Raw genomic sequence first — 17,613 nt, 5'->3', positions numbered from 1 at the left:
CTCAAGAGAGGGAACACAGAAACCAACACACGGACCCAAAAACTTCGAGTAACGTATAGTTTGGAGTATCATTAAGCAAGAGTTCAAGTGGGGTTTCAGGTGGGCTGGGCATACCACTCTCCACCTAACCATCCCAACCACAGGTTACCAGACGTGCCAACAATTTGATCTCCAATGAATGAACCTTTCCGGAAAAAATGGAGCTACCAATTTTGGACCGTCAATCGATCAACCCTTATCATGCACGAATGTTTGATAACATGCCTTCATGCACGAAGGAGAATCTATTGAACGACATAGCCCTCTGCTTATTATGAGTAAGAAGAATTGGACGCTGACAGTTGGACGCTAGGGCCTAGCAATAGAAATAAAACCCAACATTCTCGGTAAGTTTGTTTACACATCTCGTACACGATTCTGTTGCAACAAAATGGCACAGGTGGAGAATACAAATCGGAGGGCCATCAAGTTCCCTACATCCACAAGACCTGACTCGCCCGCACTCGCCGCCGCCTCCTCGCTGCGCAGTAGGCACAGTGATCATCAAATGAAAGCCATTACTGGAAATACAAAACAAGTGCAAACTGAATGTAAAGGCAGTTAAAAGTCATAGTGAATACTAAGCCTGAATCTCCTACTATAACAGTTTAAAAAAAAGGCTCTGAACCGAAGTTTGCTACTCCACGTGGCACTATACAAAAGGTAATAATCTTTGGTGTTTGCAAGATATCCGTAAAATTGCCTAGTTCATCAATGTGCAGTTTAAGGAATACGACATTCCGGTTCTGTTCAGCTAAGCTATTGTAAACAGGGCCCGCAAAGCGACATGATCCACAGCATGTTGCAGTAAAATACAGAATCACAAGCTTCGACAGTTCTGACGCGGCTGTGAATATCTCTTCCAGTTGATTAGATGAGTGGATAGTGATCACATCACCTGATAAAACATCACAAAAATGTGTGTGTCAGACACATTAGATCCAGCATCAGCAACAATATTAATCACTTCACTTTGTGGAGAAAATGTAAACGAAATCAGTGTAAATAAATTTAATCCGGCAAGCTTGAAGTCAGCTCATCCACTGGTCCTAATCCAGTTTACCTGATCCACAAAAGCAAAGAAACAAAATGCCATGAACTCCCCGTATCAAACCACGCTGGCAACTAGTGTTGGCCTTGTTAAGCTCACGTTGCTAGGATAGTTGTTTTCCGTTTTTCCTTTGAATAATGCATGCATGCGGGTGATGTGACCTGCCCATGCACGTAGCTAGCTGTGGATCTGATGCCGTTCCAAGCACTGACCACTTCTTCCTTCTTTTCCTCCTGGTGGATGCATGCGCTGTGGAACGTGGCCCTGGGATGGCGCGGCCGTCACGGATCATAGCGCGTCCACTGGGAGGTTGTTAGCTATTCGGTTGTAACAGATAAAGGGAAAAGGAATGAAACAGAAAACGATGCGCTGTTAGCTGCGGCACAAAAGGACTTTCCTCTCTCTCGCGTGCGTGTGTTCTTCAGCTCGAGGTTCTTCGCCGGACCGCCTATACGGCAACGACAATTGGCATCAGAGCCAGGCGGTGTGCGATCCTCCGGTGGCCGGCGGTGTTTGATCCGCGGCAGCGATGTCGGGTGACGAGTCTGACAGGAAGAACAAAGGCGGCACCAGATCACCATCGCAGACGCCTTCGTCCAAGGCGCCGGTCGCGCGCCTCACTGGCAGCGGCAGCGGCGAGATCCGCGTGGTGGAGCGCGTCGTGCGCGAGGAGTCGGGGTCGTCGCTGATGCTCACCCGCACCAATTACCAAGAGTGGGCGCTCCTCATGCAAGTCAAGTTGCAGGTCGCCCGAGTCTGGACCGCGGTGACTGAAGACGGCGCCGACGAGAATGACGACCGGCGCGCGCTGCAGATAATCCTCACCGGCGTCCCGCCGGAGCTGCTGCGCGTGCTGGCCGCCAAGGACACGGCCAAGATGGCTTGGGAGACGATCAAGACGATGAGGATGGGCAGCGCGCGCGCCCGCGAGGCCAAGGCGCAGGTGCGCCGGCGAGAATTTGAGGATCTCCGGTTCAAAGACGGAGAGTCCATCGAGGATTTCGGGCTGCGGCTCTCCGCCCTCATCTCGGATCTCGAGCTGTTCGGCGACCCCGTCACCGAGCACAAGGCCGTGCAGAAATTCCTCCGGGTGGTGCCGCGCCGTTATCATCCGATGGCGATGGCGATCGAGTCCCTTCTCGATCTGAAGGCCATGACGATCGAGGAACTCGTCGGTCGCTTCTCTGCGTGCGAGGACCACTATGATCTAGACGACGGCGCGCAGCCTGCCGGGCGCCTCCTGCTCACTCACGAGGAGTGGCTGGCTCGCGACAAGGTGGGCGGAGGCGGTGGTTCGTCATCAGGAGGTGGCGGCGGCAACGCTAGCAAGAGCAAATCATCCGCCAAGGGCAAGTCACACGGCGGTGGCAAGGGTGCTCCGGGGAGCGCGGGCGCGGGCGGCTCCGGCAGCAAGAAGAAGAAGGGGAAGTGCCATCATTGCGGCATCCCCGGGCACTGGAAGAAGGAGTGCCGGACATGGCTTCGTGAGCAGGAGCAAAAAGGCAAGCAGGAGCAGGCACATCTAGCTGAAGTCTAGACCGAGCATGACCAGGGTCTCTACATGGCCGTGGTCACCACCATCGACGTGACACGACATGTTGCACCCCAAGTGGTGTACCTCAACGAGGAGAAAGTGCTCCCTGTGCCCTCCCCGGATGGCGTGTGGTTCTTTGACACATGAGCCAGTAGCCATATGACGGGCGACAGGGGAGTCTTCGCATCTCTCGACGAAACCGTGCATGGAACGGTGAAGTTCGGCGATGGCTCAGTCGTGGCCATTCGCGGTCGCGGCACGGTGGTGTTTCACTGCCAAGGTGGTGACCAACGCGCGCTCGCGGGCGTGTACTTCATCCCGAGCCTCCGGACGAACATAGTCTCGGTGGGACAGCTGGACGAGGTCGGCTGCGTCATCCACATTGAAGATGGGCTCATGGTCATCAAAGACCCAGCCCGACGCACTCTGGCAAGTGTCAGGCGATCAGGCAACCGCCTATACACCGGTGTTCTCGCGATGGACGCGCCGGCATGCCTGCTGGCACAAGGGGATGACCCGACCTGGCGCTGGCACGCCCGTATGGGCCATCTTCACATCCGTGCCCTCCGTGCCATGTCCGTGAAGCAAATGGTCCGCGGGATGCCTGTGATCGACCGTGTCGAGCAATATTGCGACGGGTGCGCCCTTGGCAAACAACATCGCTCGCCGTTCCCACAGTCCTCGGTGTACCGGGCAGAGCGCGGGCTGGAGCTTGTGCACACGGACCTTTGCGGTCCGATCGAGCCAACCACGCCGGGAGGTAACAAGTACTTCCTACTGATAGTGGATGACTACAGTCGTTATATGTGGCTAGAGCTGCTGAGAACGAAGGACAAGGCCTTCCAGTGCTTCAAGAAGGTCCAGGCTCACGCCGAGGCGAGCGGCAACTGCAAATTGCGGGCGTTCCGGTCGGACCGCGGCGGAGAATTCAACTCTGGCGAGTTCAAGGCGTACTGCAAGGAGCTGGGCGTCAAGCATTACACGACCGCTCTGTACTCCCCGCAGCAAAACGGGGTTGTCGAGCGGCGCAATCAATCGGTGGTGGAGATGGCGAGATGTATGATGAAGAGCATGGAGATGCCGGCTTTCGGTGGAGATGGCGAGATGTATGATGAAGAGCATGGAGATGCCGGCTTTCTTCTGGGCTGAGGCAGTCAGGACCGCGGTGTATATGCTGAATCGTGCTCCCACTCGTAGCCTGGAGGGAGTCACGCCCTATGAGGCGTGGCACGGCCGCAAGCCCGCGGTGCATCATTTGCGCATGTTCGGGTGCACAGTCCACGTCAAGCATGTCGGCCCTGGCATCACAAAGCTCAGCGATCGCTCGACGCCGATGGTCTTCGTCGGATATGAAGAGGGTTCCAAGGCCTATCGCGTCTACAACCCGGCAACAAAGAAGGTGCAAGTGTCCAGAGACGTGGTGTTCGAGGAGAGCAGACCGTGGGCGTGGCGTGTCCCTGGCGCGGCGGAGGCATACACCGCACCGGGCACTTTCACTGTGGTGTATACCACGGACCATGGCGTTCATGAGATCGACCACGGGACGCCCGTCAACATCAACTCGCCGCACACGCCGGCATCCCCCTCCACGCCTGCATCAGCAGACGCACGCTCCGGCGCAGCCACGCCTGGGGGGAGCACACACGGGACGCCGCAGTCCGGATCAACGTCGTCCGGGGGGAGCTCGCTCGGGACACCACAGTCCGAGGAGGCTACACCCATGGAGGGAAGAGAGATTTGGTGGGCGACTCCACTCAGTCATGACGAGAATCGTCGGGACGTGGACACCGGCAACATCCGCTATCGCCGTGTCTCCTGCATCCTAGATGAGACCGAAGGGGAGGCCGTGCGAGAGGCGATGGAGCATTGCCTGCTAAGTGCTGAGGAGCCGGCGAACGTCGAGGACGCGCTGGCGGACGCCAACTGGAAGGGGGCCATGGATGCAGAGATGGAGTCTATTGCCGAGAACTCAACCTGGCAACTAGCTTCTCTTCCTCGAGGACAAAAGGCAATTGGGCTGAAGTGGGTCTTCAAGATTAAACGCGGCCCCGATGGCAAGATCATCAAACACAAGGCCAGATTGGTGGCAAAGGGGTATGCTCAGCGCGAAGGCGTAGATTTTGAAGAAGTATTCGCGCCCGTGGCGCGCATGGAGACCGTGCGTCTCTTCCTCGCGTTGGCCGCGCACTCGGGCTGGGAGGTTCATCACATGGACGTAAAGTCCGCTTTCCTCAATGGTGATCTGATTGAGGAAGTCTATGTCGCGCAGCCACCTAGATATGTTGCTAATGGAGGCGAGGAACAGGTTCTGAAGCTTAGCAAGGCGCTCTATGGGCTTCGTCAAGCCCCACGGGCCTGGTATGCGAAGCTCGATGAAACATTGATCTCACTTGGTTTTGTCAGGAGCCCGCTAGAACATGCAGTGTACCGCAGAGGCGATGATCAGTCGTACCTGCTGGTGGGGGTGTATGTCGACGACTTGATCATCACAGGTACTCACAAGCCTCACATCAAAGCATTCAAGGAGCAAATGCAACAACTCTTCAAAATGAGTGATCTCGGGCTCTTGAGCTACTACTTGGGCATCGAGGTGAGTCAGTCTGAGGATGTGATCACTCTATGTCAGCGTGGTTATGCAGAGAAAATACTTGAAGTGGCAGGTATGAGCGGGCGTAACAGCAGTCATACGCCCATGGAGTGCAGGCTCAAGCTAAGAAAGGAAGATGAAGCCAAGGCGTGCGACGCCTCCCTCTATCGCAGCATGATCGGGAGTCTGAGGTACCTAGTTCACACACGTCCAGACATCACACATGCCATTGGAATTGTGAGCAGGTTCATGGAGAAGCCAACCACAACTCACTGGGCAGCTGTCAAGCAAATCTTGAGGTATGTCCGAGGGACCCTAAACTATGGGTGCAGATATGTGCGTGGTGGCAGTGGTGTTTTGCTTGGATTCAGTGACAGCGACCACGCTGGGGATGTTGGTGACCGCAAGAGCACTTCTGGGCAGATCTTCTTTCTTGGGGACAATCCTGTTTCCTGGACATCGCAGAAGCAGAAGGTAGTTGCGATCAGCTCTTGCGAAGCAGAATATGTAGCCGCGGCAGCTGCAACTTGTCAAGGTTTGTGGTTGAGCAGGCTGGTGGCAGAGATGAGGGGACAAGCTCCGTCGGAGTTCAAGCTCATGGTTGACAACAAGTCCGCGATTGCTTTGGCGAAGAATCATGTTCATCATGATCGCAGTAAGCACATAGATGTAAAGTTTCATTTCATCCATGACCGCGTTGAAACTGGACAAGTGAAGATCGACTTCGTTGGGACTCATGATCAAGTGGCGGACGCACTAACCAAAGCACTAGGGCGAGTGCGCTTCATCGAGCTGCGTCAGAAAGTTGGGGTCAGAGAAATCAGTAGTGAACGCTGAGCTTAAGGGGGAGATTTGTTGGCCTTGTTAAGCTCACGTTGCTAGGATAGTTGTTTTCCGTTTTTCCTTTGAATAATGCATGCATGCGGGTGGTGTGACCTGCCCATGCACGTAGCTAGCTGTGGATCTGATGCCGTTCCAAGCACTGACCACTTCTTCCTTCTTTTCCTCCTGGTGGATGCATGCGCTGTGGAACGTGGCCCTGGGATGGCGCGGCCGTCACGGATCATAGCGCGTCCACTGGGAGGTTGTTAGCTATTCGGTTGTAACAGATAAAGGGAAAAGGAATGAAACAGAAAACGCTGCGCTGTTAGCTGCGGCACAAAAGGACTTTCTTCTCTCTCGCGTGCGTGTGTTCTTCAGCTCGAGGTTCTTCGCCCGATCGCCTATACGGCAACGACAACTAGCAATGGGGGATGCTCTGACCTGAAGAGGGCCGACACTTGAGCGATGGACGCTGCACCGATGAGCAAGACGCCTCGGCGCTATGGGAGGTTTGCCGGATGGGAGTATTCAGGTGGGGTCACAACCGGCGGGGGAGAACTGACGTGGGGCAGGGACCCGAGTGCGGTGCCCGTGCAGAGGGCTCTTGACGGCGCAAATACGGCGACAGAGGACTGGCCACGTGGGGCGGAGCTCTTGGTGACGTACATCCTGCAGCAGAGGGATCGCGCGGGGTGGGGCTCTTCACCGGGCACATCCGGCGTCGAAGGGCGGTGGCGGGGCGGGGCTCTTGGCGAGGAGGATCCGGCAGTCGACGGCGTGGCAAGCGGCGGCCGGCTTGATGGGGCTCTTGGCGGGGAGGAACTGGAAGTCGACGGTGTGGCGAGCGTCGGCCGACGTGGTGGGGCTCTTGGCGGGGAGGAACCATCACTCGACAACACGACGAGCGGCGGCCGGCGTGGTGAGAGGAGACGAGTGGACTCGATCAGGGGTTGAGACGAATGGACTGGATCGGGCTAACATATTATCATCGTGAATTTAAAAACAAATGACGCATGTACCCTTTAAAATCCTAATTGGTCCCGCTAAAATAATGTACTGGTCGCACGTTACATGTAATTTCTTATAATTTTAGTTTTGTAACTTCTCGTAACTCTTATTTTTCCACTGTCAGATTAGGCTAGATGGACGGCTCGTAAAATCACCAGTCACCCTAACAGTTGTAAAAAAGATCGCCAATCACCTTAACAGTTGTAAAAAAAAGGTATGTACGTGTTCCCTTGAAAAAATATTAAAGCCACGTACAAAAAAATGATCCTGAAAGTATCACGTTTAGAAATAAATGCTCCTGAAAGTATCACGTTTAGAAAAAAGATACTACGGCGGTATGATTTTCACCCACATGCATGTTGCCTTGAGAACAATGAAACCAAAAAGACATGTCAAATAAACACTAATCCAAGCCTTATGTTAAGATTAAAAAAGAGTCGATGCATGAATGTTATTTTATTCCTTTTGTAAGAAAAGAAACCTACCCAAGATAAAATAAATGAAACATGAGAAATGCGAACTGAGCTAATCTCATATGCTCAGGTTCTTTGTGGTAGAACTAGTCTACAAGGTTCAAGTTTTAGACTTGACACTGGTCCTGTCATTTTATTTATTTGAAGCTTTCTGACGATGTTCGTTCAGTGGAATGAGACGTTCATGTCGACCACAGAGACACGTGTGGTGACTTTTTCAATCTCAAGATGATGTGTCGGCTCAGTCTAAAAGATGTTCATCTCTACTCCTAATGAAGAGTTGATAGTCTCGCCTCATCTCCCACCAACCCCACAGAAGAACCTATATTACACCCGCAAGCGTCCTTATAGGCAACCTTTCGCTCAACCACACAAATTTGCCAAGCCCATTGTACGTGCGAATTAACTCAATCGAATCGTCACTTTCCCAAAACAAGGTCATTTATTAAATCGTACAAATCAAATCACTACTTACCTAAGCATACCCATCCAGCCCATGGGAATAACCCAACCCATTCTCACATCTACCGTACAAACAAAAAAATGAATTTCTCAAAAATAAAAGACTAAACAAATAAAGGGAAGTAAAGAAAAAGGAAACAACTGAGAAATGGAAACACATGCACTGACGTCAATCCCTTCCTCTCTCGCGTTCTCTTTCCTGTCCCAGGATGTAGCAGCTGATCTACTCCCCTGCTCCTGTTCTCCTCAAGAGATGGACATTGTTAGGGAACGAGCATGGGAGGCCTCAGATCGCGGATCCTCCAGATCTTGCAGTCCTTCTCCAATATCGTCACTTCACAATCCAACGCCCTCCTCCTCCCTAATCTTCAGCAGGCATGGCGAAGAGTTATAGAGAAGCAAGGGTTGGGGAGAACCGACGCTGCACCGTCGCCGATCTGCTAGACGACACGCACTGTTAGAGTAAACCACGTTAAGTGTACTCGTGGGTGCATGCGTGCCTAGCGCAAGTCCATGATCAAGTCGTGTGAAACGGCAAGGCGCTTGACGGCTGGAACGGAGGGACGAAATCAGCTAGAGGAGAATAAGCAAGTTTGTTAGTTTGTTAGCTGCATGGTAGCTGGTGCCTGGTGACCAGGTGTGCGGCCGTTGAGGAAACGATGCAACCGGGCTGGACATGGACGTGCATGTGGCTTAGTGGGTTTGTGCATGCAATTAGGTGGGTTAGTAGGCGAGCGTGCTGGCCGGGATAGTGGCGTGAGTTGCATGGCAGCATTGCCTAATCTTGTGTATAAATACTTCCCTGAGTAATGAAAGGTTGAGGCCGGGAGGGCTGTGGAAAGATGTAGCCATCGTGTCTACACCAAGGGGCAGGGCCTCTACGCAAAGCTCTTGTGCTCTTCCTTGGTGTGTGTGTGTGTGTGTGTGTCAGTGCAGAGTTTCTCCATGGTGTGTGTTCATGAGAGATGAGAGGAAGAAGAAAGAGCGGCGCCGGGAGGAGGCGGCGCCAACACGCACCACGACCTTGCCATCGAGCCACCATAGCAGCTCCCCCTCGTCGGCAACAAGGTTTGGCCGGATCCACACGAGCCGCAATGGCATTTCATATTCCACTGCCTGGACTGGGTCCGCGTTGGGTAGGGGTAACAGTTGTATGGTAGATAGGAGGGACGAAAGCGAGTAATCCGCATGTGAATTCTTTAGGGCTCTAGTAGCCGTAGGGTTGTACTAACAACAATGGCCTTTTCTTCTGGCCACCTTTCCTATCTATGATCCTGATGCGTCAACCTTGACGCATCCCTTGAAAAGAATATGACCGGCTACTGCAGCGATGAGGAGCAAAGGCTCCTCGTGTATGAGTTCATGACCAATTAGCTATGGTGTTTTTTGAGAACTATTCAAATTTATTGTGTCCTATAATTTGACTGATGAGTTGAAAGTTTGAATACTCCCATGGATCTAGATCATTTTTTGAATCTGAATAATGTAGTATCGTTCCTAAGAGTAGTGATAGTATATGTTCGTGCAGATATTTTGGAGCCATGGGAACAATCGGCAAACTGAACATAGATGGTGATAAAATCGAGGCCTATGACGGGCCGGCCACTGTATTTTATATGGTAATAAAGCCTACCACATAACAGCCCTATAAATATGCTCCAGAACGAGAGGACTATGCACCAACCAAATCCAGGAGTCTTCATCTCATCTTGTAGCAGCAGTAGTAGCACAATGAGCACCGGCAAGACATCCTGGCCCGAGCTGGTGGGCACGCAGACCAATCCAGGGTTGGTGATCATCAAGCACGACAGGCCTGACCTCCAGATCGTGCTGCTGCAGGTTGGCACCGCCGTGAGCCCACCGGGGTTTCACGCTGAGCGCGTTGCTGTCTTCTTCGATGAGCAAACTGGTCTCATCGCAGCCGTCCCCGCAGTCGGTTAACTCGACCATCTGGCCCCGGTGCCACCAAGAGTCATTGAGTTATTTGCAGTATGGCTTTTATGCTCATAGACATTGCAATAACATGTTATGGATTGAATAAACAGTTATCTGTAAAGAACAATGATTACTAGAATGATGCTTTTCAAATATATGTCTATTACTTCTTTGCTTATTTTATATGAGTTGGTCTGAATTTTACAAAATTGTACCATTTCACTTATGATTTGGTCGAAGATAAATATGTGCTTCACTTCGCAAGGGTGCACAGTGCCCTCTCCCTCCTCGCTTACTGTTCCCGTCTATACTCCTATTTGGCAAAACTATCTGGTCTCACGTAACATGGTTAGTAGCCAAAATTGCGCAAATGTCCTCTTAGTAGCAAAATTAAGACTGGGTGACAAAATAGGTTTTCCATGAACAAATAGGGAAGCATATTTTTTATATAGGGCTGAATAAGGAATCTCTCATTTTGCATCAGTATGTTGTTTCTGTGTCACACCTAGCCATGTAAACTGTAACAACTGGTGCATTTTTCTTTGTTCTTAGTCATAATTTTTTAGTTCCAACAAAATTTACAAAAAAATATCAACGTATCCGAAAAAACATAGGCAGCCACATACTAGTATCACTAAATCTGAAATCAAATACATTTTCTTATATTGAGGCACATGAAGTACATACTTTTGCGTTGCTAGTTAGACCCATATAGGTAATTTGTTTCTATACAAGTGCTCTGGTACATGGGCCAAATTGCTATCCCATGTTTCACAGAAAAAGAAACATGTTATCCGGCAGAAATAACAACCCCTTCGTTTTCCTGTCCCAGGATCTCCTTTTCCCAGGTTACCAATTTTTTTAATGTTACACAACTCTACTATTACTCCCTCTGGCTCTGAATGAAAGGCCTATAAATTTTGGGGGAAGTCAAACGATGCATAGATTGATTATGTTTGCTTGAAAACCCATCAATAACTAAAATATTTAATTTATATAATATAAAATATGTAGTTATCGCGTGTCTAATTATATTCATTTCGTATTATAGTTCTTGAAAGTCTGTCCTATAAACTTGGTCAAACTCTGCACCTTTTGACTTGAAACCAAATTTATAAGTCTTCCTTACAGAAACAGATGGAGTAACTATTAAGTGATATGGAATATTGGATATACTCTAGTTAACTTATGAAATGTTGATCTCTCTGCAATAATGCTAGCTCATTGTAAACTAGCAATATTAAGGGAAGAACATATCAAGCCGAGTGTTTCAGCATACACCGAGTGTTATTTGTCGGGTACTCGGCTTATACACTTCTATGCCGAGTGTACTATAAAGAGCACACGGCAAAAGTCAGACCCTCGGCACATCATGGACCAAGCCGAGCACATCTCAAAATGGCCTCATCTTATATCAAGTGATTGGCTTAGAGATGGGCCTCGGCATTGTGGATGTCACGTGGCCATCCTCGATGGGCTTAACATCTCCGTGCCAAGCCATTTTAGGCATTAGGCGACTATGCTGGGTACTCGGCTTTGGGCTGTGATTCCTGTAGTTCAAGGTGCTCATTAATTTTATTTTGTAAGGTAACATTAGGAAATAATAGATACTGCAATTCTTAAAAAAATAGTGAATAAACCGTAAGCAACGAAATTAAAAGGCGGAGAGCAGATATTGAGCATCATGCTCATGTCTTGCTATGAAATAATACAGTACATAGTTTGCCGAGTACGTGGTTTTAGAGTCTCAGCAAATGCGGACTGGCCATCATGGAGCCGTTAACTGCAGACGGCCTTGCCACGTGGCTCGTCTTTACTGGGTTTGGCATCCGTGATCTGGGCATACTCTCTATAAGACGAGTTCTTTTGTCCAAACCGAGTGTTACCTTGAGGGGCTCGGTAAATTCTCCCATATGCCGTACACTAGTGTGTGCCGAGACCCATACTCGGCTTAGATATCTTTTGCCGCGATCCCGTGTTCTCGGACTCGGCAAAGACAAAAGAACTCGGTAACATCAATTTTTCCAGCAGTGAGCTATGCAGCCAACATCTTAAAGATTGTGTGTATATTTCCGGCATTGACGGATGGTTCTGGATTTTGCTCTGTATAATATCTGGAAAATATTGGTTATGCATTGTTTGAGAAAAATCATTTCTAGCGACCATTTACCTTTTTTGCATAAAGTCATACAATTTTTAGAAATATCATGGAAAATGTTAAGGGTGGTGTGCAACAGGGGACTGGAAAGGGTAGAATAGGTAGGAAAAATGAGTTGGTGCGGGCTTTGTATTGTACTAGAGGATATACCCCTAATGTGCCGTAACCATCTTTTCTTATTCAAAAAATGATCTATTTTTCGGCATAAGGTTCTCCTGAATAAGATAGTAATTCATGCCTCTACTAAACAGCCCGGCTATTTTGTGAGCAAACGATCTATCAAGAAATGCAGTGATAACATCGAAGCATCACCGGGTCATGCCGGCCGGCTTTGCATGCATGCTAAATGAATCTCTTTTTGCTGCCGGAATGCTAAATAATGCTTGACACCTGGCCTATAAATACTTGCGATATCAGAGACTTTTGCAGCCACACCACACCCGAGAGCCCTCGCACACATTTCTGAAGTAGTAAGTAGTAACACACAAATGAGCTCTCGGAAGACATCCTGGCCGGAGTTGGTTGGCAAGCCGGCGACACCAGCAGTGATGACGATTAACAGCCAAAGGCCCGACTTGACGACGGAGGTGCTCCCAATTGGGACCAGCCCAAGCCCGCCGGGGTTCGACTCGACGCGTGTCTGCGTCTTCCTCGACCCACGAGACAAGATTGGCCGTGTTGCAGCCGTCCCCGTCATTGGCTAGCTCAGTGTTTCTTGAGACGGGCCGGTTGGCAATAATGCCCGGTGGCGATCACATATCTAGGATGTAGCTACTCGTGTCATTTTTATACATTATGTTTTTTCGAATAAATGGTCCACTGAATAAGTGGTACGGTCCATACAATTCATTTATGAAATTGCTTAGTCGCCATCACCAAGTCAAAACCAGCCTAATGCCAAAATCAGAGAGAAGAGGGAGCTTGACTGTTGCCAGCTATAGGCACATTTGGAAAGAAACAGAAAAACTCTTGAGGGCAACTGCTTGAACGTTATCGAGGTGGTAAAGCTTGCGTGTAATCACATTGCTTCCTGACGGAAGCGAGAGAGTAATCTGCATCAATAAGCCCAAGGATGTACAACTTGTAGCTTTTTCCTTTTTCCTTCTGCAAGCTGGATTCAGCTGTTATATTCCCTTCGATCCATATTACTAATTGAATCACTGGTTAATTTGCTCGATCAATAGGTATGAATAGGCACGTTGTCATGCTCATATGAGGATTATTATATCGTTAGTCAACTTAATTGTCACCGAGCTAAGATTGGAAGTGACACTGATTAGTGCAGTCGAGTTGCAACTCAATAATTAATTTTTTTATTAACTAACTGACACTACCGTAAGTATACGCACGATCGATCCATATAATCCATTAAAATAGGCATTCATGAATGAGTGCAGGAGATGGTAGAGTCAGAGTTCAAGAGCAAAGAAGATGGGAAGATGCATGCATGCGGGCACAACGCGCGCGTCGCCATGGTCCTCGGGGCACCCAAGCTGCTTCAGTCCCGCATGGACAATCTCAAGGTAGTAATAAAGCAGCCATTTTCGAAAAAATGGACAATCTCAAGGTATACTAACACTATCGGTGGCGGCGGCGGCGTAACCTTGGCGGCTTCGGCGGATGGGTCGACGGGGGACAAGGCGAGGGAGAGATATACCTAGATTTGCGCGAACGGGTTGACGGTGGGATGAGGAGAGGGCGAGACATGACGATGATGGGACAAGAGATTTGCCATTTTGAGTAAGCGTGGGCCAAAATTGCTCAATTTGTCCGTCTGGGTGTCCGGGCAATGCAAAACTCCCGCCACAGCAAACTCTTGATATGTGTGGACCGCCCGCCAGTGCAACCTTTTTGAACATGGAAATTTCTGGCGCGGGTTGCCGTAGTATTGCTGGGGTGGGCATATTGTTAGCCCACCACTATTGCGAGACAAACTAGTGGCGGGCACTTCTGACATGCAGGCCACTGCTAGCTTTCATCCCACGAGCAAATTTGGAAGAATTTATAAGTTTTTGCTCATATATTTTGCCTGCCGCTATTGTGGAAAGATCAGTGGCAGGCCATTATTTCTGTCCTCCGTTGTGGCTTCTAAAAGAGCAGTGTCGGGTGCTTGACTATACCTGTCACTAATTTGAGCCCACCTATATGCATTTTTCCAGTAGTGTCATACCTTTTTATAGAAAAGCTGATCAACATCTTGGATACTAAATAACTACGAGAAAATTCATCGTGAACTATATTTTCTTATTGGGTATATTCTGTATTGGAGACATAGATAGTTTTCTCTTTAAACTTGATCAAATTTATAACGCTTCACTTTCCGGAAAAACAATGCTTACCATACTATTATGTAACATAGTTAGCCTTTGGGGTCTTATAAATGTTGGCGCTGCCTCCCTTCTTCCGCTAACTATCTATCACAGCTCACAGAGGAACAGTGGACAGAAGAAAACTAGCATTTTTTGGTGCCGGCTGCCTCACATATTACATCTCTTACATAGACTCACGCAGGCACAAGCCAGCCACCATATCTAGACACAGTAAGCCACTAACACATGTACGCACACATGACCCGGCCATCACAGCCGGCCACTACTTTACTGGCTAAGTGCACCACGTCCGTCACTTCTCAACGGCCACACCACCTGACCATGCGCAGTAACAACTCATGCATTAAGATAGCTAACAACTCACATGCAGCTAACTAACTAACCGGTTAGCACTCATACAGAACGACGGCTTCAAGACTTCATCTGCAGTCTCAGACGGCTGCGCCGCTTCTCGCGGTACTCGGCATCCCGCGATCAAGTTGCTTCCGAATGCCACCTCTGACATCTCACCTTGCTTATCGCATCGCACGGCACCGCGGCTTCACACCACCATCGGCATCTCACCATACTCGCCGTAACCCACGGCGGTCTAGCATCTCACCTTCTCTGCACGTCTTGGTTGATGCTTCCCTGGACTAGCTACTCTCTATCCTATGCTGCATACATAACGAAAGCAAACTAAATATGTAGATACATAAATCAAGACTAAAAAAGCCATCACCGCCGACGTGAGAAAGATGAAAATAAAAACCCTAAAGATTACCTATAAGTACGTGCTTTATTTTCTTTATTCAGTACCAAGGGTTACACATTATTTATAGTGCTGCCGATGCAGCAACTTAGCACATTCATAGTATGATACCAGGTGGGCACAACTACGCTCTGCATGGAGCTAATAAGCTGCCCTGCCTGTTGAGGTTGTGGTAGCCCTAGCCGATGACGGGGGTCTTCACAACGACTCCAGCTTCGTTGGATATGACAACCACGCGCCAGGGGTTGTGGCCAGGCGGCCACGGGGGGTTAGAATAGATCAGGGTGACCGAGACGTCCGGCCTATCGCCGTTGATCTGTGTTGCCGCTCTCTGCACCGACCAACCCACCACCTCCGGCCAGGACGTCTTCCCAGTCCCGTCACCACCCCCACCAGCACCTACGGGCTCGGCTCTTCCCATCGCCCTGTCCTCGTTGTGATCAGCTCCAACTGTAGATGTATATATGTTGCATAGTGTTTAAGCCGTATTATCTGGGATTGTATTTATAGATGATCTTGGGGCTACATTAATGGAGTGAAGCATGGCATGACAACAAGTGTGCATCGCGCATGCCGTCCTTGGTGAGCATGACAACAAGCATGACTAACGCATATTGACAACAAGTGAAAATATAATAGTCATACATTGCACTTGTTTGTCAGTGTCCTACAATACAATAGGCATGCATCGTGTGCGCCGTCCTCCAACAATCTTATTCTTATCCTACACATTCGTATGTAAGGTTGCTGCCTCCAGCAATGGTTAGTGTTGCCAAGCAAAACATTCATGCTCCACTACATCATGTCTTATCTGGTCAGCATTTCAAATTTTTGAGTTCTATGTGCACGTACATACGTACACACCTAAGTTTAGTAACAGGTGATCCCAATAGCTTTCTAATAGATCAACATTGCTACTCCTTTCAGATTATTTCTGGATTTTCCTGTGTGCTATTTGCGGAAGATTAGAGCTAAGGTTGTGGCCTTGCGGAAAAAATCCTGGTGGTGGGTGGGTAAGGTTGATTCTTTTGGTCCGGAATGAAATCTCCAGATGGTGGACGGAGTAGCGGCCAAGACTCAGTGCTGGTTTGCAGTTTCAGCCGTGAGGGCGACGAGGTGGTAGTCGTGGGAGGCATTCATGGTGCAGGAAGCGTTGTCATGATACTCTGGTCTGATGTGTTGGACCTGGTGGACCATCCGATGTGTTAGAGCTGGTAGACCCCTGTTGGTCTGTGTCCATGTGAAAGTCATGCTCGACGGTCCCGATGCTGCTGATTGCGACGTTCATGAGCGTCGTTCTCCTCCTTGGAGATAGTTACCTTGGGCTATGCCCCTCCACATTTGGCTAGTGGTGAAAATCCGTGGTCCGATCTTCTACACCAGTCGGTGGCATCGTACCCATCTTGGAGGCGTTGTTGGCGAGCCTGCGTACTTCTAAGTGGGTCATCGTCGTTGTAGATCGTGGGCAGTGGCAGTTGTGCCCAAATCCTTGGGTGGCTTGCGACGGTGGTCGAGTCTATACTTCCTCAATGGCTTAGTTTCCAGTTGCCATTCTTTCTAGTGTACTTGTTGTCTTCCAGCTGACCAGCATCCATCATGCCAACACGAGGAAAGTAGTTGGCCCTCTTCGGTGACAGACGAATGTATCCACATCGAGGTTCACCCTTCTCAAAATAGATCAAGGCTTGTTCCTCATGTGTTTGTTGTCTATTGCATGTTGAGATTCCATTTGCTTTAGCCTTGGTTAACGAATATTAGGGCAGGTGAAGGCTTTTGCATTGTCAAGCAACATTTCATTTTTATCTTTGTGTGCTTGTATGTTCGTAGCCTTTGCTAGATGTGCTCCTTAGCACCCTCTATCTGCTTCGGCTGTCCGCCTTAATTTGTCTATGAATTAGAGTTGAAACCTATTTTCCTGGACAAATCGATCAATACTTAACTGAAATTTAATTCCCCTAAATGTGGCACCAAACAAGGATAATCATAATTTTGAGATGTGATGGCTCTTGCTTCAGCACAATTGAATCAGTTCTAGTAATATGTTTCTGTTAAAGGCAGATCACAAGAAGTGCATATTGGACCTCATGACTGCTTATTCAAAAGTAAATAATCATAAGAAAATGATACAATTGGCTTCATGATGATCGAGTACCGCCAGGCGGCTAGCCAATTCTAGGGACGCTAACCACTCGTTTGAGCTCGTCTTGCGGGTCGAAGAAGACGCATGCGCGCTTTGAGCGGAACCCCGGCGGGATCTTCTTGGCGCCCTCCAAAATCGCCTCCACCGTGACGTCAGGCCTCTCACTTTGGATCGTCGTCACTGCATCGGACAATGGCATGGCCAACAACTCCGGCCATGATGTCTTCTTTAAGTTCATCACGGCCATGTGATTCTACTTCAAAAGATGTCGATGTTTATGTGTTGAAGAGCGTAAGAGAGTCAAACCAGCTGCACATAAGCCT

The sequence above is a fragment of the Triticum aestivum genome, chromosome 1B (assembly GCF_018294505.1).
Source record: "Triticum aestivum cultivar Chinese Spring chromosome 1B, IWGSC CS RefSeq v2.1, whole genome shotgun sequence".
NCBI lineage: Eukaryota > Viridiplantae > Streptophyta > Magnoliopsida > Poales > Poaceae > Triticum > Triticum aestivum.
The sequence above is the reverse complement of the archived record's forward strand: the minus strand, read 5'-3'. Positions refer to the sequence as shown.